The sequence below is a fragment of the Euphorbia lathyris genome, chromosome 8 (genome assembly GCF_963576675.1).
Source record: "Euphorbia lathyris chromosome 8, ddEupLath1.1, whole genome shotgun sequence".
NCBI classification, from domain to species: domain Eukaryota; kingdom Viridiplantae; phylum Streptophyta; class Magnoliopsida; order Malpighiales; family Euphorbiaceae; genus Euphorbia; species Euphorbia lathyris.
Window position 1 is genome coordinate 29,303,876 of NC_088917.1, and position 21,048 is coordinate 29,324,923.

Below are 21,048 nucleotides of genomic sequence, written 5' to 3' on the forward strand. Positions count from 1 at the left end.
TTTTATTACGAATCTAGGTTTATTCATACTTATTCAAACTTTTATATTTTTAATTATTTTCAATTACTAACTTATTTATTTTTCAAGTTCTGTTTTGTAGGTAGTTTCGGTTCGTGCGAAATTTCAAGTTCATGCGCAGTTCTCGAACTTCGGGCACGTCACCAGATCCTATTGACCCATAAATTGAAAGAACTCTTAAAAAGAACAAGAGAGAAAAGAAAAAGAAAAACCAAACCCCAATAAAAACTAAAATTACCGAGCCAGAAGTAATGGCCACACTTATGGATTACGCTAGGCCAGGAGTGGTCGGTGTAACAAACAGTATAGTTAGACCCCAAATCAATGCAAATCAATTTGAAATTAAGCCTGCGTTGCTTAACATGTTGCAAAATAATGTAACGTTTTACGGGTTACCTAACGAAAATCCTAATACCCATTTGACAAATTTCTTAGAAATTTGTGACACTTTTAAAATACCAAATGTGACTGCGGAAGCAATCAAACTTCGTCTTTTTCCTTTTACTTTGAAGGATCGAGCCAAAGAATGGTTAACTTCTATGCCAGCCGCATCAATTGAGACTTGGGAGCAATTAGCCCAAGCATTTTTATCAAAATTTTTCCCTTTAGCAAAAACCGCAAAAGTCATTAAAGAGTTAACATCTTTTTCTCAAAATGATAATGAAACTCTTTATGAGGCTTGGGAACGTTTTAAAGAACTTCAACGTTTATGCCCACACCGCCAATTGCCCGCTGAACTTTTAATGCAAACATTTTACAATGGACTAAATCCTACAACTAGAGGTTCATTGGACGCTATGTCTAGAGGGTTATTCATGAAGAAAACATCTGCCCAAGCAAGAGAACTTTTGGAGGAAATGGCAATCAACAGAAGTATGTGGCCCGCGGAACATGGACACCTACCATCAGCGAAACCATCATCCTCAACAACATCATCAGTTAAAGGTATAGTGAATCTTGATCCAGTAGCGATGTTGCAAGCCCAATTTTCTGCCTTATCGCACGAAATTGATAGGTTTATGGCACCGTGTGATCCTAATGGTCAACCAATCCGAACGGATGTGGATTACGAAGGTATGAGTGAAATTGAACAGGTAAATTTTGTCCAAGGGCAAAACCAAACTAATAATCATTATTCCAATACATATAATCCTGGATGGAGAAATCATCCTAACTTTAACTGGAGAGATAATAACAATAATAATGTTAATGCTAATCAAAATCGTACTACTAATTATCAAAATCAATCAAGAGATACGATTAGCACCTTATCTTCTAAAATCGACAAATTCATTGATGCGATGAGCGGAAAAATAAGTAATCACGACGATGGTTTTAAACGGATCGAGAATAAATTCGATCAGCTTATTAAAAACCAATCATCTAGCATCCATAATTTGGAGATTCAAATTGGACAACTCGCTAAATCGATTACATCCCGCAAAGAGGGAAGTCTTCCAAGCCATACGGAAGAAAATCCAAAAGAGCATGTTAAGGCTATCACTCTTCGTTCAGGGAAAAATTACTTAGGTCTGGAAATGCCCGGAAATTCGACTTTATCTGGAACTGATTTACCAAAGCCCAAAGAAGATACGTTAAATCAAAAAGATGCACCGATTGACTCTAGTACAAAAACTTTTGTACCCAAACCACCTTTTCCACACAAAGTCCGCAACAAGGACTATGATAAATAACTTTTAACATTTTTAGACAAACTTAAGAATTTGCATATTAATTTAACGTTTATGGATGCGATTACGTAAATTCCCAATTATGGTAAATTCCTCAAAGATTTAATTTCAAAGAAAATCAGTTGGGAAGGAATTTCATCCATTTCACTAATTGAACATTGCAGTTCGATTGTGTCAAGCAATTTGCCCACAAAACTCAAAGATCCCGGATGTTTTACCATTCCGTGTAAATTGGGAGATATAGAATTCCCCAGTTGTCTTTGTGATTTAGGAGCAAGCATTAACTTGATGCCATTATCTATATTTAATAAGTTAGGTTTAGAAGAAGACATCAAACGTACCAATATGGTTTTACAATTAGCGGATCAAACCACTAAAAGACCATATGGTATAATTGAGGATGTTTTAGTTAAAGTTGAAAAATTTATTTTTCCTACCGATTTCGTTATTTTAGATTTTGCTTATGATGTAAATTGTCCGCTAATCTTTGGTAGACCGTTCATGAACACGGGACGTGCTCTAGTTGATGTGTCGGAAGGGAAAGTAGTTTTACGAATAGGAGATGATAAGATTGAGTTTGACATGAATCAAGCGATGAAATATCCTATGGAGGATTTCGGGGTAAACTACACTAATGGTACCTGAACTTTACATAGTTTACACTTTGGTACCTAGATTACATTTTGTCCCAAAAATATACCTGAAGTAACGATGACCGGACAATTTAGTATATTTTTACCGGTTATGACCGGTCAATGCGAGTTTCATGAGTTAATTACATTAATGGTACCCGAACTTTACCATAATTCACACTTCGGTACCTGGATTTTATTTTATCCTAAAAATATAAGATAAGTAAAGGTGACTGAAAGATTTAGTTCATTTGATCAGTTAGTCACCGGGTAACATGAACTAAACATTGGGACTCACCATACACTCAATTAACATAAAATTATAATATTGTCATTTATGAGCTAATGACAGTATTATAATTTTATGTTAATTGAGTGTATGATTGGTCTCAATTTTTTATTTAAAATGGTCAAACTCGGGCTGATCAATCACTGATCGGTCAAATATACTAAAATATTGAGTCATCTTTACTTGAAGTGTATTTTTCGGACAAAATAAAATCTAGGTATCAAAATGTGAATTCGGGTAAAGTTCAGGTACCATCAGTGTAATTTACTCATTAGAATCGCATTGACCGGCCATTAACCGGTAAAATATACTTAATTGTCCGGTCATCATTACTTCGGGTATATTTTTGAGACAAAATGTAATCTAGGTACCAAAGTGTGAATTAGGGTAAAGTTCAGGTACCATTGGTGTAATTTACTCGAGGATTTCGCTTGTATGAAACTTGATTTAATTGAAGAATGTGTAAATGACATTGTTCAGAAAGAAGAAATAATAGAACCTATAATGAGTGAGGAACTAGAAGATAAGGACCCAGAACCTTTGATTCGAGAAGATGGACCAGTTCTGCCTTCGATTATAGTTCCACCTAAATTAGAACTTAAGGAATTACCAGGTCATTTGAGGTACGCTTTCTTAGGCGAAGGCGATTCTCTACCTATAATTATCTCTAACAAGTTGACACAAGTTCAAGAAGAGAAATTGAAAGAAGTTGTTAGAAATAGGATAGGAAGTATGGGTTGGCAAATTTCAGACTTAAAAGGTATTAATCCAAGTATTGTAATGCATAGAATTCACTTAGAAGAAGATAAGCCACCTAAAGCGGATAGGCAAAGATGCCTAAATCCGAACATGAAAGAAGTAGTAAAAAATGAGATTACTAAACTTCTGGACAATGGAATCATCTACCCTATCTTGGATAGTGAATGGGTTAGTCCAATCCATTGTGTACCTAAAAAGGGAGGCATAACAGTTATAAGGAATGAAGAAGGTGAATTAATACCTACGCGAACCACCACTGGTTGGATGGTTTGTATAGATTATAGAAATTTAAATAAAGCAACTAGGAAAGATCATTTTCCTCTTCCTTTCATTGATCAAATGATCGAAAGGATAGCTGGTCATGCTTTCTACTGTTTTCTTGATTGTTACTCCGGATTCTTTCAAATATACATTTACCCGGATGACCAAGATAAAACAACTTTCACATGTCCTTACGGAACATTTGCATATAGAAGAATGCCTTTTGGTCTATGTAACGCACCTGCAACATTTCAACGTTGTATGACTGCGATTTTTAATGATTTCATTGAAGATATCATGGAAGTTTTTATGGACGATTTTTCAGTTTATGGAGATTCTTTTGATTCATGCCTAGAAAACTTGGATAAAGTTCTGTCTAGGTGTGAAGAAACAAATTTCGTATTAAACTGGGAAAAATGTCATTTCATGGTTGACAAATGAATTGTTTTAGGTCACAAAATCTCTGAAAAAGGATTAGAAGTAGATAGAGCAAAAACCTCAGTAATAGAGAAATTACCCCCTCCAACTACTGTAAAGGGAGTAAGATCATTCTTAGGACATGCTGGTTTTTACAGAAGATTTATTAAGAATTTTTCTGTAATTTCCAAACCACTTACTAATTTACTCATGAAAGATTCAACCTTTGATTTTAATGAAGAATGCGTTAAAGCTTTCAAAACATTGAAAACTGCTTTAGTCAGTGCACCTATTATTGCTAAACCCGATTGGGATTTACCCTTTGAAATCATGTGTGATGCAAGTGATTTAGCTGTCGGATGTGTTTTAGGTCAAAGGAAGGATAAGAAACTTCATGTCATTTATTATGCAAGTCACACACTGTCTGGTGCACAATTAAACTACACCACAACAGAAAAAGAAATGTTAGCCGTAGTTTTTGCATGTGACAAGTTTAGGTCATACTTGTTAGGTTCGAAAGTTATTATTTATACTGATCATGCAGCATTAAGATATTTATTTGCTAAAAAGGATGCAAAACCACGTCTAATTAGATGGGTTTTATTGTTGCAAGAATTTGATATAGAAATTAAAGACAAAAAGGGAGTTGAAAACCTTGTCGCCGATCATCTATCGAGACTTGAAGATGAAAATGGTCCTATAGGTGAAACTATTGGTATACGAGATGATTTCCTTGATGAACATCTCTATCAAATGAAAAGTTTTATATCACCTTGGTATGCAGATATTGCTAATTACCTCGCAGCCAATATTGTTCCGGAAGGATTAAATTCCCACCAAAGGAAGAAATTTTTCTTCGATATTAAACAATACTTTTGGGAAGATCCCTTTTTGTTCAAGACTTGTGGTGACGGGATAATTAGGAGATGCGTTGGTGAAAATGAATTTGAATCCATAATGTCAGAATGTCATTCTAGCTCTTATGGAGGACATAATGGAGTTAACAAGACAGCAGCTAGAATATTTGAAAATGGTTTCTTTTGGCCTACGATGTTTAAAGATGTCCGTTCATTTATTACTCGTTGTGATAAGTGCCAAAGAACAGGAAATCTAGGAAGGAAAGATGAGATGCCCCTCACAACCGTATTAGAAGTTGAATTCTTCGATATGTGGGGAATAGATTTCATGGGACCTTTTCCCCCTTCCAATGGTAAAACTTACATATTAGTTGCTGTTGATTATGTTTCAAAGTGGGTTGAAGCAATTGCAACCCCGACGAGTGATTCTAAGGTTGTCGTTAATTTTCTTGACGATATATTTTGTAGATTTGGTTGCCCAAGAGTTATCGTTAGTGATGGTGGTGCTCATTTTATAAACAAGAGTTTTGAAACGCTTATGAAAAAATATGGAGTACGCCACCGCGTATCAACGCCATACCATCCTCAGTCAAATGGTCAGGCAGCGATATCAAACAGAGAACTCAAATGGATTCTCGAGAAAACGGTCTCATCTTCTAGAAAAGATTGGTCTTCTAAACTTAATAATGCGTTATGGGCATACCGTACTGCGTTTAAAACACCAATAGGAATGACTCCGTACCGTTTAGTGTATGGTAAGGCATGTCATTTGCCAGTCGAATTAGAACATAAAGCCTATTGGGCTATTAGAGAACTTAACTTTGACTTACATCAAGCAGGTAAGAAACGTTTGCTCAATTTAAATGAGTTAGATGAGTTGCGTCATCTATCTTACGAAAATGCAAAGATTTATAAAGAAAAAGTGAAAAAATGGCACGATGCCAAAATTAGAGTTAAACACTTTAATGTTGGGGATAAAGTGCTGTTATTTAATTCACGACTTCGTTTATTTCCAGGAAAACTTAAGTCCAGATGGTTAGGACCATATTTAGTCGTCAAAACATTCGATTATGGTTCTTTGGAACTAGAAGGTCCTAACGGAGTTCGATTCAAAGTTAATGGTAATCGATGTAAAATCTATTACGAAAATATTTCACAAATTGAAATTCCGTTCGTAACGAGATTATCTGACGTATAAATTACTCAGTTTTTCTTGCACAGTTTATTTTGTTTTTCTTATGTTTTTATTTTATTTTATTTATTTATTTTATTTTATTTTATTTTAAAATGCCATTTTTATGATTAGATTACTTTATGTTATGATTTAGTAACGTAAATATTTTTTATTTCATGATTTTAGATTTAATTTTTAGGAAATTAGGATGATTTTGTAGTTTAAGGCAATTTCTACTGAGAATTGGAAATTCCCTGTCGAGAATACTCTGTTTCAGAATTGTCTATGTTGATTCGGATTTCTCTGGTCATACCGAGAATATTTAAATTCTCTACCATGAATCAGGAGGTGGCTTTGATGCCTGATTTTCACAAGGAAACCAGCGTGTCGCGACCGCGGTTTTGCCATTCGCGGTCGCGACACGCGTATTTCCTGCACTATCAGGCCTGAAACACTCTCACCCTTTCGATGAACCTCTTGGCAATTGAAATATTAAGTTTCTTCATTCCAGAAAGGTACAAATTATACCTTTTCATAATTAAAACAATACCTCTTTTCATCCTAAACTCTTATAAATTAATCTTAGAGGATTCAGGTTCTGTTCCAATTCTTTTCATCTTTGTCAGAACTCTGATTTTTCTTCGCAAATACCGTTCTTTGCTAAAGTTACACTAACTTTGCACCATGCCTACCAAATACAAATCACCTAGGCACAATGCTGCCTCAATCAACAAACGCCCAGACTTATCCAAGCGATACGGGGCGCCTTTTCCTATCTTCAACCACGATGAAGGTAGGCGTTATTGGAATCACCGTTACAAATTCTTCACCGGAATGTTGTATATGGATGAATTCCTTAATGACCAATTAGGCATTACTGATGACATGAGCCTCTATATGGAGCGCTTAGGGTGGACAAAATTCGCCCAAATGCGATTTCCAATAATAGGCGACTGGATACTCGAATTCTTCTGTACCGTGCGTTTTACTAATAAACGACGAGTACGTCTCAGTTTTCGTCGAGAAGGCGAAATCTTCACTTTCGGCTATCCCGAGTTGCATGCTTGGTTTGGTTTTCCCCCGAGGGATACAATCAAATGTCATCCTAGATGAGACATGACATCCTCGGACATTTGGAGAATGCTTACAGGATTCTGGCGATTCAATTCAAAACTCGCCTATAATCACTCTTTTCGCTCCAACTCCATGCTGTATTTACATAAATTTCTGTGTCACAGTTTATTCGGGCACACATTCAGTAGTGTGGTCCGTGACACAGATTTGTATGTTCTTGGAGATATATTCCAGGGCAATGCAGTGGATTCTTCCAAAATTCTGATGGAAGGTCTTGTCGCCGCTTCTCGGTCCAAAGATAAGAAGATTGGGTTCGGCAATATAATCTGTGGAATAATTCTCGGTTCAAAGGGTACTATTGATGTTCCCTGGAGTGAAGATGAATTCTTCCCGACAATTGACTATGAATTTCTCGAGCGCGAAGGACTTGTGAAACGTGTCTTTCGAGCAGGGCCTCAATTTTTGTCTGCACCGGAACGTGAAACTTTCGTGCAGTTTCAAATTGATCGTATTAAGGCCAGAAATATCCCGTTAGATAGGGATGAATATGTAGAATAGTTTCTGTTTTTTTTTTGTATATATTTTGTTTTGTTTTGATTATTGGTTTGTTTTCATTATTTTGTACATATGTTTATATAATAAAAATCTTATTTAGTTTAATTCTTAATTTTTATCCATTTGATCCATTATCTATACTTAGCATATTTCATATGGGTACTTTCTACTTTTTCTTACTTAAATTAAGATTAAAAAGATTCACTTGAACTAAATATGTGTTTTTTTTTTTGTTTTTTCTACACATTTATCCACGTTTAATTTTATTTTGTAACTCAATTTATTTTCAATAAATTAAGTTATCTTTTTATCATTTTAATTCATGTGTTAAATATGTATTAACATGCACTTATTATGCATTTAATATGGTTCTCTTAACTTATATGCATAAATGAACATTTAAGTTTCATTAATTACTCATAAATCAATTTATTATACTTTAATTCAATTTATTAAGGTAAAACCTTTGGTTTTCCTTGCAATTAATGTCATTTATTTAACGTTTTTAGTACAAGAACAATTAATATTAAGTTCAGGAACCATTTCAACAAAAACAATGCACAAACCAAGTCAAAAGGAACCAAATTTGGCTATTTCAACCAAATCTCTACCGAGAATTAAGAAATTCTCGGTATGAGCAGCAAGTTTGGACCGATTTCAGGGCAAAAAATTGCCTGAAAATCGCGTGCCGCGGCCGTGGCTATGCCATTCGCGGTCGCGACACGCGTCTAGATTGCCCTATTAAATCCGATTTTGCCAATATTTTTGCCTATTCCTATTCTATTTCTACCTATTCACTTACCTAATCACCCTATATAACCCTACCTCTTACACAACACCTCACATCACCTCTATTTTTACCCAATCCCTTACTCTAAACTCTTCCCCAAAAATCTACTTTTTATCTTCCCAATTTATTCACTCCAATTTCTATCCAATTTCCTATTTTCAATCACTTCCATTTCACAACCCCAAACTCATCTTCAAGCTTTGGTCTTTCACTTCTTTTTCTTTTTCTTCTTTTTCTCATACCATAAGCCCCTAAACACCATCACCATGGTTAGGACAAAGCGTGTTGGTAACAAGCCCGCTGTTACGGAAGCTAATCGCCTCCGGATTCAATGCGGAGCTTATTTTGACATCTATTCGGAGGAAGAAGCCTCTCATTTCAAACATTTTTCACAAGCCGACCGCCAATTTGTGGATATGCACTTCTTAGACTTCCATTCGGTAAGAGTATTAAATTTCTCTACTCGAATTGATGCTTTTATTGAAGCTTTGGGTTGGCAAGAGTTCGTTAATATGCGTTTCCCGCGTATTAATGAGTATGTTGTGGAATTTTTGGTCACTTTGTCCATGAACAAGAAGAAAACTTCAATTTCTTTTAGGAATAATGGTATACCTTATACCATTGATTATGAAGCAATGGGAAACATGTTTGGCTTCCCTACTTCTGATTTTTACGATAAGCCTAAGGATTTTGATAATGATGCTGTTTGGCAAACTCTCTCGGATCAAGATTATTTTAATTCCAAAAACACTTCAAGCAAGTTGATTAAGGACAATTGTGTGTTCTTCTTTCACAAATTTTTGAGTTTCTCCTTGTTTGGTCGTGTTGAGAGTTCAAAGGTCCAAGTTCGGGATTTGTATGTTTTGGATAGTTTGCTTAAAAGTTTGAGGATTGATAGTATTGGAATCATGTTTGACAATTTGTTCCGTGCTTCGAGGGCTAGTACAATTCAAATCCCTCTTTGTAATTTTATCACCGGTCTTGTGTTGGGAGCACGGGGTGAATTGGCCGACTATGACATGTCTACCTACCGTGGGTATGTTCCGCTTTTGGACATCTCGGCTCTTGAGCGAGCTCATTTATTGCTTCCCCAAGGACCTCCCGTCTTTATTTCCTATGCTACCCGTATTGCCCATCTTCGTGGCACTATAAGTGGTGGCGCTTCAAGTTCTCAATTTGTAGGTACCGAAGGCGGCGGAGATGCGGAAGGAGAGGAGGATGCACCACCGGCTCAAGCACAACCCCAAGCACCTCAAGCGGAGGATGATCCGGTAGATTTGAGGAGGATTTTGGACCAAATCAATTCCAACAATCGCTCAATGAATCTACGCATTGATGATTTGGTTGAAAACAATATGGTGATGAATGACAACCTCAACCTTTTGAGGCGTGAACATCGATCGACTCGGCATCGGATGCTTTCCTTTTTCCGACGCCGCAATGTGGAGACGTCACCTACACCTCCCGATTCACCACCTCATGCTTAGGTTGTTTTCCTTTCATTTTTTTTATTTTTATCTTGTTATATGTTTGATACATTTTCCTTTTCTTATGTTTGGTACAATTTTTTATTTTTATGTTGAATGTTTCATTTGCTTAATTTACATTTTTTGTTTCGTATACCTTATTTCGTATTCTATATTTTCTCCATTATTTTTTGCACCAATAAGGACATGGTCCAATTTAAGTGTGGGAGGAGACATACATATATCAATTTCTACATAAATACGAAATACGAATAAATTCAACAAAGATATTATTATTTTGCAAAACAAAATAATAAATGCAACGAATGATATTCATGCAAATGCAACACATATATATATTGCAAAACATTTTTCACAATAACTTAACATTTTCATATATTTTTAAAGTTAATCATATAAGTTTTTATGATTATTTTTAGATTATCATTATCGATAGAAATAATATTTCTATACGGGTAATATTTTTCAAATTTTTTCACAAATCTCCGATACGATTTTAAGTAAAATTGTCTCGAGTGAATGTATTTAAGTAAAAATAAATTCTTTATTCAATCTCTATTTTTATATCATGCAATTCATGATTCAATAAATCTTATTTTAAATTTTCAATTAGGTTTATAGGCATTAAATTGAACTAACAATTTTAGCTCGGTTTGATTTCGTCTTACATTAACACTAATTGAAGTTTTTAAGAAAACTTTAGCCATAATACATGTTGAATTTTAAATCAATATGGGATGAATGTGCTATTTTTCTTTTTCCCAACTTACAATTTTATAATTCATGTTAATTAATCAATTAGTTGAATTCTTAACTTTTGGTCACGATTGAGACCAACCTTATCACAATCGAGGTATGAAAGGGAAGAATATTTAAGTACCGTTTACTTTTGGCCACGGTTGCGACCACCCTTATCACAATCGAGGTATGGAAGGAACGTTTAAATAAATAATAAGCGTGTATAAGTTTAAAGTAACGATTGCGTCCACCCATGGCATGATCGGTACCTCTTAAGCAAACACAAAGAAAAAGAAAAAAAGTAATAATAAAAGCGTATAAGGTTACGGTTGAAACCACCCTTATTTCGGGCGTAACCAAGCAAATAAATTAAAATCAAGTACTTATTCATTTTAATATATCTTATATATTAGTTTAGGTTTGGGAAAGGAAATTTTGTGCTTTTAAATGCCTTAAGATGAAAGACTCAATAACATGCGTGCTTATATCGTCTCGAATGCTTCAATTCAAAATTGGAAATACAAGACGAATGATATATCGTATTTATACTAGGTTGGTTTGATATTTTGCGTATAAATTTGCCATGCGAAGTTAGACTTTTCGGCTTAACTAATTTAAAAGGTAATACAGAGATATATGTTTTATTTTCATAAAGAGATTAGTTAGAGAATAAATTCAGTGAGATTTTGCTCGGGACTAGCAAAAGATTAAGTGTGGAGATTTGTTAAGCCCAAAATATACCTAAAATATCATCAATAATTACATCAATATTGCTACGAATTTATGCTATTTATACCTATTTAGAATGCTTTTACTCTCGAATATGTTTCTTTCATGCAAGGTACATAAATATTTGGTAAAATCCAAATAGGAGTAAATAGAGCTCAAAAATAGAAGAAAAGCCCTACAAAAGGAGTCGAAGACGACAAAAATTAATAACGCCAAGTCGAGGACACGAACGAGAGCTGAAAAACGAAAAAAAGCTCCGTGCCGCGACCGCGGCTTCCCCTTTTCACGGTCGCGACATGCATCGCCAGTCACTTTTCCCCTTCGTCCGAAGTACAATTGATGCTCCCCCATTCTCGGTAGTGAATTTGATAAATCTCGGTACGAGCAGGAGATTTAGAAGCCTAGTTACACACTTTCGTTTTCGACGAAACGCGATCGTTTGGGTGGATAAGAACGTTCCTTCACAAGGTATACGTCCCTTCACAAGGTATACGACTCTCCACAACGGATACGTCTTTTCGCAATGGACACGACACTTCGATCAAGACTCTTCAACATCTATAAATAAAGAGTTGATGGAGAGTTGATGAGAGAATAATGACATATAATGATATATGTGTAGAAGAAAGAGATTAGTGTAGAATTTATGCAGAAATTCCGAATCAAGTGATTTAGAAGTTAGATTTAGATTTTGTAAAAAGCAATATGATGTACACACATTGTTTACAAATTAATAACAAATTCAGTAGCATTTAGACATTGTTCCAGTTTAGTTTTCATTTTGGTAGTAGATCGACCCAGTCTCTATTACGAAGATTCAATGAGAAGATTGAGTAGAGGATTCGCCCCTGAGCCTGACAAACTCGAACGAAACCCAAGGAAAGGATTGACAACCCGCTCACTTGCACGCCGTCGAAGAATTCAATGCTCCATGTTCTCTGTAAACTTGTATCAATTTATATTTCATCTAATAAAGTCCGTTTTATTCGATTGATATTTATGCAGCACTTTGGTAAATGAGCCGAAGTGGATTGATGCTGGTGTTTTCATTAAAACGTATTTAATTCAAATCTTTACAAGGAAACTTTGTTGAACACTTAGGCAAATTATTATCTCGAAAGAGTTTTAATTTGATTAAGGGCAACTATCCCGAAAGGATTTTGTCGCGTTCAAAGCCAATTAATTAGAGGTTCCGTCATTTATTTCATCTTTATAATTCGTACAAAGTTTAAAGTTGTTTCTTTGCTTAATGCAAACAAATATACCTGTTTACTTTTCTAAAGTACTAAAACGTTCCTGTTTTGCAAATTCAATCTTAAATCAGATATTTTCTAACATCTTCATATTCTAATCTAATTCTTATTCTAGCAATTTCAAAACCAAAACCGATTAAACGATTTTTTCATATCATAAACCTAAAAGTAAATTTAACCGATTATAAATAAGTTTTGTTTAAAAAAGCGTTCCATGTGGGATCGATATCTTTTATTACTACAAGCGTATACCGTGCACTTGCGGAAATCGCTCAACACTGACCCCAGAGAATCACACCTTATAGCTGTGAAAAGAATTTTTAGATATTTACAGAGCTCAGTTAATGCAGGTTTGTGGTATCCAAACTCAAATGACTTCACACTCGTTGGATACACCGATGCTGACTATGGACGGAACAAGCTAGAGCATAAGAGTACTTCTGGAGGATGTCATTTCCTTGGAAGATGTCTAGTGTCTTGGTTCAGCAAGAAGCAGTCATCAGTTGCCCTGTCTATAACTGAAGTTGAGTACATTGCTGCTGGAAGCTGTGTGGCCCAAGTCCTATGGATTAAGCAACAACTTGAGGATTACGGAGTCAAAACAGAAACAATTGAAGTCAAGTGCGATAACAAAAGCACTATTGACCTATCCAAAAATCCAATCCAACACAGTAAGATGAAGCATGTCAGCATAAGGCATCACTTCATCAGAAACCATGTACTCAAGGGTGATATCAAGCTGACCTACATACCAATAGATGAACAGCTTGCAGATATCCTCACTAAGCCTCTGGCTCGTGAGCAATTCAGCATATTAAGGGAAGCTATCGTTATGTGTAATCCCGTTTAAATAAATTCTTGATCAAATGTTGAATGATTATACTATATACCGAGTAGTTATTGCATGCTAAGTAACTCACTCAAACTGAGCTAAACTGTATAACATAGAATCACCATATGCTGACTAGACATACATGCTGTGTGATTACTATAGGCTGAGTTACTTTTGTATGAAAATTTCTTCTACGTAAAACTGAGCACTCGGTATCTCAAATGTTTAGAATTCCAAATACTGAGTAAAATCCATTTCACATTAAATGCTAGCACACGCGCCATAAATAGCCACATAGGATGACGTAAGCGCAATAATTAGAAAACAAATGCACCGAACATGTCATAAATGCCAGATTATTGTCGTTTGATCATCTCGAGGTAAAACGGCTACTCCAACGTATCAGATCAACTCGACATCCCTATAAATAGTGGACGAATTCCCACTCACATCTCTTTACATTTGAAATCTCTAGCATCTGATTTCCATCTCTCTCTCTCTAAATCCCTAAATTTTCAAATACCCTCAAAAATCTCTAAGAAAATCATGTCGGACTCTCAGAACATCTCTGGTGCCGATTACGACCAAAATCGCTCCGACGAAAACCCTCCATTTCCTGCTCAGCAGGAATACGTCGAGACTCCCACCAAGTCTCAAGGACATGGTCAGCATGACCAATCCAAGGTCAACACTCCGAGCAAGAGCCCCCAAGCTGACCTCGCAACCTCTTCGAAAAAGAAGAATACGAAGAAAGACAAGCAACCTAAGGAAAAGGAATTTCTTATGGTCTACGACAGTGTCAAGAACTGTGAGGTACTTCGTTGCCGGTGGTTCTCCACGAGTTTTGTAACCGCTGAGAAACTATTCTGTGAATGGATCTCCAAAAACGGGTGGTCGGAATTATTCTCTCTCTCTGGTAAAGCTTACCCATGATTATTAAGGGAATTCTATTCGAATCTGAAGGTGGATAAGGACAACGCTGACCATCTAGTCACAAAGGTCACAGGCAAGGACATCATGGTAACTCCGTCTTATCTTGCAACCTTACTAAAATTGCCCAACAAAGGTAAAGAATTTAGAACCACAAACGTCAAACTTGACTACCCAGTTGAGTTTTGTAAACCAAAGGACCACAAGGGAGAAATAGCCAGCACGTGTATGGGTGAAAATCAAAAGATGGCTCATTACATCCTGACCAACTTCATCTTTCCTAAAGTCAACTCAGCCTCATCTGCGTCCAATTTTGAGCAGAATTTTATCTGGCACATGCTGACCTACCAACCACTCAATATGCCCGTCTTTCTTGTCGGTGCATTCCAACGGAGTACTGGGAAACTCAGGTTGGGCTCCATCATCATAAGAATTCTTGAGGATCATCAGGTGAGCACGGTCGGTGAAACTGAATCATGGGGAACTGAAATTACAGCGGCACTACTGTTTGGGTTAGCATACAACCAACCTCTCAAGTCTAAGAAAGGAAAGGGGGTTGTTGAAGAAAATGAGGAAGAAGTTGATGCTGAGGAAGGCGCACAAGCTGTGCCGACCAAGAAGGGAAAGAAAGCTGTGGTGAAACCCCGTACTGACCGCACTAGGCAAGATAAAAAGCGAAAAGCTGACCAAGCCATTAAGGATATAAACACAGCTCCGAAGAAAATTCGGCTTGTATCTAGTGCCCAAAAGGTTGCTGTTGAGCTATCTAAGTCAGCAGGAAAAATGCCCGCTGAGCCTGAGGAAGAAGAAGAAAAAGATGATACTCCTGAGACACCTCTGAGGAAGAAGAAAAGAACATCTGGTCTAAGTCCAATTGATGCTGCCCCTCTTGACTTCGTCGTCTCTGATGATTCCCACTTCATGAGAAGTCAAGAGATTGACCTTGAGAAAACACCCTCTGACCAGGAAGATGAATTGGGAGATTTTGGAGGTCAGTTTGAAGCTGAGAAAACAGCAAAGGTTGATGATGAGCAAGATGGGGATGTTACTGCTGAGCAAACAAAGTCAGTTGATGATGAGCCAACTACCAAGCAAGCTGAGTCAACAGCAAAAGACAGAGCTGTGAGGAGCCTTAATGCTGCCCTAGGGCTCAATTCTTCATCTGAGTCTCTTGACTCAATTGCTGCTGACCCCTCACCTCCAACCAGAACGGTCAGTTCTGAAAATCGTTTCAAACGCAAAGCTCACAAGTCCAACTCCCTACACCTATTGGCTGATTCTCCACTTAGAGAACCAATCACTGACCTAACTGGACTTCAGTATGAATTCTTCTCCTCCATCCTCGAGCCAACTCCAGATAAATTCACATAAAAGCAAGCCTCTGTTACTCATACTGAGGAACAAGCCAAGACTCCTGAAAATCCAATCTCTGTCGAGTAAGAGCTCGAAGTTCAAGCAGCTCAAGAAGGTGAGCGAGCAAAGGAAAATCCTATCCAAGTAAGTTCTGAAGTGTCTCCTCCTGCACCAACTCAACTTCAGACTGATACTGAGCAGGTCAACATCTCTTTCGATCCACCTCTTCCTAACCCAGTATCGCAGAATGTTGAACAGTCAGCTCCTAGCGCTGACTTAAACAAAAGTCCAGCTGTTGACCAAGCTGGCCCATCTGGTTCTGGAAAACAACCTACTCCTCCACCATCTGGTACTACTCAAATTCCGGCCGCTGAGCAAAATCCTGAGACAACTTATGCTTATCTACATGCAACTGAGTCTGGGCGCATAATCATTGACTCAGCTCAATCCCTACTCCAGGATTTTAACCAATCTCATGCCGATACTACTGGGTCTGTTAATGTTGAGTCAACATAACTTTCTTCTGTCACTCAGCTCCTGAACGAGATCAAGGGTCTCAAAGATCTTGTGAGTGTCATGACCACCTTTCAATCTCAACAACCCAAGCAAGACTCAATAATGAAGCTGGCTGAACTCCAGTTAATGATGGTGAACCACATGAATTCCCTCTAAGGACAAATCAACAATCTTTCAGCTGTGAACTCGGCATATGCAACTTCTGCCGAGTTAAATCAACACTTCACCAAGCTGAACTCTGAGCTGACCGGTGCTCGTGAGTTAATTTCCTCCTCTTCCCAATGTTCCATCGAGCAAATTGGCGAAGCCATCCGTCTACTCAACTTGAGTAAAAAAGAGATGGATACTGACCTGGTGAAGACTAATGAAATTCTGCAATACTCGCAAGCCACATTCAAACACGTCCGCTATACCAATGCTCAACGTCAGTTCTACGATTCGGCTTTGCTCAAAATGTATCATCAAGCTTATGCCAAGATGACTGACACGATCACCTGGATCGGGAAATCACAAGAATATATTCTCAGTATGCTTAGTGCATCCATTCGAGTCCCCGGCTCCGTTCTAGACGATGGCGTTCCTATTTTCGACGGTATTAGAGAAAGTACGAAACAACTTAAGGCGTACTCAGTAAAACTGACTCGTGTTGTTCTTAATGATACTTTCACTCCTCCTCCGCCCGATGCTGGCAAAACGGGGGAGAAAGAACAAGCTGATGGAACTCAGCTCAGATCAGGGGAAGTAGGGGAAGCATCCGGTAGTCAGCAACAACGAAACGCCAAAGGAAAAGGCATTGCTCACCAAGCCCAAGTCAACAGGAAGAAATAGATTAGTAAATCTTAGAAGTTGGCTTGTAGTATCTATCTGGCGTATTCTATCTGTCTGTATGCTGACTAAACTATCTATTTTAAAAGCATCTTTTATTTTAACCTGACTTATCTATATGTGATGCTTACTTATTGTGCTATATGTTGAACTATCTTAAAAGAACAAACACATAAAAATTAAAAGGGAACATGCATGTGAAAAATGCTCAACACACACTTGCTCTGACACATGAATACATTTGCTCTGATACATGAATCTATATATGTAATCTCTCTGATACCTAAACTGACCGTATATCAAACTGGGTAAATACATGTTCCAAGTATTAAACTCTTCTGAAAGCTAACCTAGGCTCATCTGAATTAGATCTTGGAAGGTCTAGAATTGAACTAAGTCAGTATAGGCATGTCTTACCTTTTACTCGATTAAATCTTAGAAGGTTTAGAGTTAAGATAATGGATGCAACCCTTACGGGGGAGTAATTTCAGAAGAATGTAAGGTAATTTAATCATGGGGAATTTCAAAACTGAGTTCCATAACTAAACATTTTGCCAACATCAAAATGGGGGAGTTTATTGAAACACCTCTCCACATAATTTTTATTTGACAAAATGATTTAAGTTAATCCATGATTAAGACAATTAAATTTAAGTGCTTTGATTTAATTGTACTAATGGGTTTGTTTAATGTTAAGTATAAAAATATTTATAAAAACAGGAATCAAGTAAGACAGAACTTTGTCAGCATGATAACATAGCACGGGCTGAGTAAAGAATAACTCAGTACGAAAGAAGGAAAGTCTTCTTCAGTATCGAAGCTTACAAACGAAGCTGACCTTAGAAGCTGAGTGAAAAAGCAACTCAGTATCGGAAATAGCAACGATCAAAGACAACGATTATCAAAGTCAAGCTGTGTGTTTTTCAGGACAGCACCAATGATCCGTTTGCTAAAAGACAAGATCCGACAGAGATCTGCGCTAAATCAAAAAGCTTTGGAAATATGCATGGATACAGTTTCGAGACGCATGGGTCAACTGTCTGCTAGCTAAAAGACAAAATCTGTGCTAGAAGACAAACCTGCGAGAAGAAGACAAGCCTGGTGCTTGCCGAATTCAGACGACAGGATTGGCCTGCAAATCTGAAGCTGACCAGAACAATGACGCAAGCAAAGAGCCGTTTGAATTCAACGGATAGATCTGAATTCAAATGATTGTGTCTTCAGATTTCAACTATAAAAGGACAAGTACACTTCTTGGATCCCCAGCCGAAATACAAGAGAAAAAGAGCATACATACAAAGCACATCAAAACAAGAAAAATATCATACACACAAAGCACATCAAAACAAGAAAAAGATCATACACACAAAGCACATCAAAACAAGAAAAATATCTTACACCAAATTTCTATCTCTGTGTAAAAGCTAGATTGATTTTGTAATCATCTAAAGTGTTCTTTGTCTGAAAAAGAACAAGTTTGTATCAATTGTAAAATTGAGAGAGTTGCGCTGAGTACTCGGTTTTAAGCACTCAGTGGTAGAGAAAATCTAAGTGCTGGGTTGTAGCACTTAGTGGAGTTGAGTAGACGAATAGAGGACGGTACTCTTGCATATTCAACTGCCTTGTAAACGGTTTGTGCTCTACCTTTAAAGAGCTCAGTATTGGATTGAAAAAGCCCGGAGGGATTCTGGGGACTGGGCGTAGGCGGAGAGGCCGAACCAGGATAAGTCGTGCTGAGTAATTTCTAACTCTCTCAATATATATCTGTATGTGTTGCTTGCTATATTTACTCGGTATATAAATTGTTTAAGCTGACACTGAGTAAATCAGAGTGCTGAGTTGGAAGCTGACCACAAAAGTGTCATTTCCCAACTCGCAAGTAAAACAGTTCTAGTCAGTATCTGACTAAAGTCGGCTTACGCCTCAGTCGGCCGTGCTGACCAAAACTGAGTTGTGAAACTCAAAGAATTATATTAAGTCAGCATAATTAAAGTGAAAAAGTTATATTAGTTCCTAACCCCCCTTAGAACTAATTACATGGGACCAACAGTAATATCATAAAAATGAGCAAAATTCAGTGGCCATGGGTGTAATTTATCCTTAACTGAATTGAAGAATTTTTTTTATTCATTCTTAAAGTGATAAATTATCATTCATTATTGATAAAATAAATAAAAAATATGTGAATAAAAAAAATAATTATGTGATATAATAGAAGGAAAAAAAAGTCAATTTAAAATGATTATTTTTTCTAGAAGTTTCGATAATACTAATTGAATCATTTATATATTTTATTATATTCTTCCGTTTTTACTTTTTAGATAGTATTTTATCAACATTAGAAATAATTTTTATTTCACTCTATTTCTATTTTCACTTATCAAAGAGCTAATAGTGTCATCACTTTTCTCAATTAATTCGATTTCACATAGTTGAAAAAATTAATTATTATAACTGAAAATAGTTGATTGTTGTATTTGATGTTTTTCAATATATTATTTTAATTGGAAAGTTTGTCTTGAGTGGCTAAGCATTTTAAGTCTCATAAGTTGGGTATCTCAAATTTAAACAATAGTGTATACAACAAATTTAATTAGATAAGATCCATCTAAATAATATCTAATAAATCTCGAATAATTGAATTAAAAGCACTATATTTTATTCAACTGTATTATTGTTTACTGATTATTATTATGTTTTCTGTAATTAAATTATATAATAAAATGATAAATTAAGAGGTAAAATAAAAGGTGGTTATCCAATTTAAAACAAAACAAAGAAAGAACGAAAGAAAAAGTAAGAAACCCCATTCATATTCCATGCATGGATATTTGAATGGTGATGGTATAAACATGACTAAATGAGTAGAAGAATAAGTGCATTTTTTTGGACAGATAATAAAAATCAAATAAAATTCTTTCAAATCATATCCATGCATCTAAATATTTGTTTGATACTTCTAATTTCAAACATCTAAATATTAAATAAATAAATAACTCAAAATATTATAGTTTTTTCAAATTTTAATATTGTTTTAATTATTAATTTGAGGAAGTGAAACTCTGACTTCAAGCTGCCATCTGTAACACTTCGAAAAGAAGCAATGTTGTTTGGCAATATTATGAACAACATCTGGTTTCAAGCGGCCATTGGCAAATTCTTCTAATTTTTATTTATTTTATCATGCGATAGCTCACCATTTTTAGCCAAATTTATATTGCATGGAGTTTGTTCTTCCTCAGACAAATAAATTTGAACATTGCTTTCATATAACTGTAGAGGTCATGGGTTCGAATCACATGGGTGGGGTGGATTGTGGGCAGAGGCGGAACCAAGGGGGGTTGGGGTGGGCTCGAGCCCTAGCAGGCCGCCGGAGAATTGAGAATTTCTTATTTTTAGTAATGGTGTCTAATAATATTTTGGAGAGAATTATATTGACTTTATGTAATATTATTGTATTATTACAATGCTTAAAGATAGATGAGATGGTTAATGATGTTTACTTACTTCTATAGTTTATTCGGCCTTTTGTATTTCCTTCAGAAAATTAGATCAAAAATCAGATTGTAAATAATTTGTTAATTCTGATTATTCTGTAATTTACCCTATTTTCTTTGTTTTGCTTTTACTTTTATTTTATTAAATAAAATTTTTGATGAATCTATTATTAAAGCAGGTTTTATGTTTCTTCTTTATTTGGAATATTTTGTTTTTTCTCTTATTTCTTTTTATTTGGCGCTATATCTCGCTATATAAGTGTTATTAAATTTTTCTTTAATGAAAATACAGAAAAGTTTTATCTATTATTACATAAATGTGATTCATTAAAATCCGACTAATTGAAAAATTATAAAGTCATTTCTAGAAA

At 36.0% G+C, this 21,048-nt stretch overlaps 1 non-coding gene across 1 annotated transcript; it reads right to left on the reverse strand.

Annotated features, from left to right (window-relative positions):
* Positions 1-638: 638 nt before the first annotated feature.
* LOC136204350 (small nucleolar RNA R71) lies at positions 639-745 on the reverse strand. The gene has a single exon (XR_010675194.1). It is a non-coding gene; the product is annotated as a small nucleolar RNA R71 (small nucleolar RNA).
* Positions 746-21,048: the final 20,303 nt, after the last annotated feature.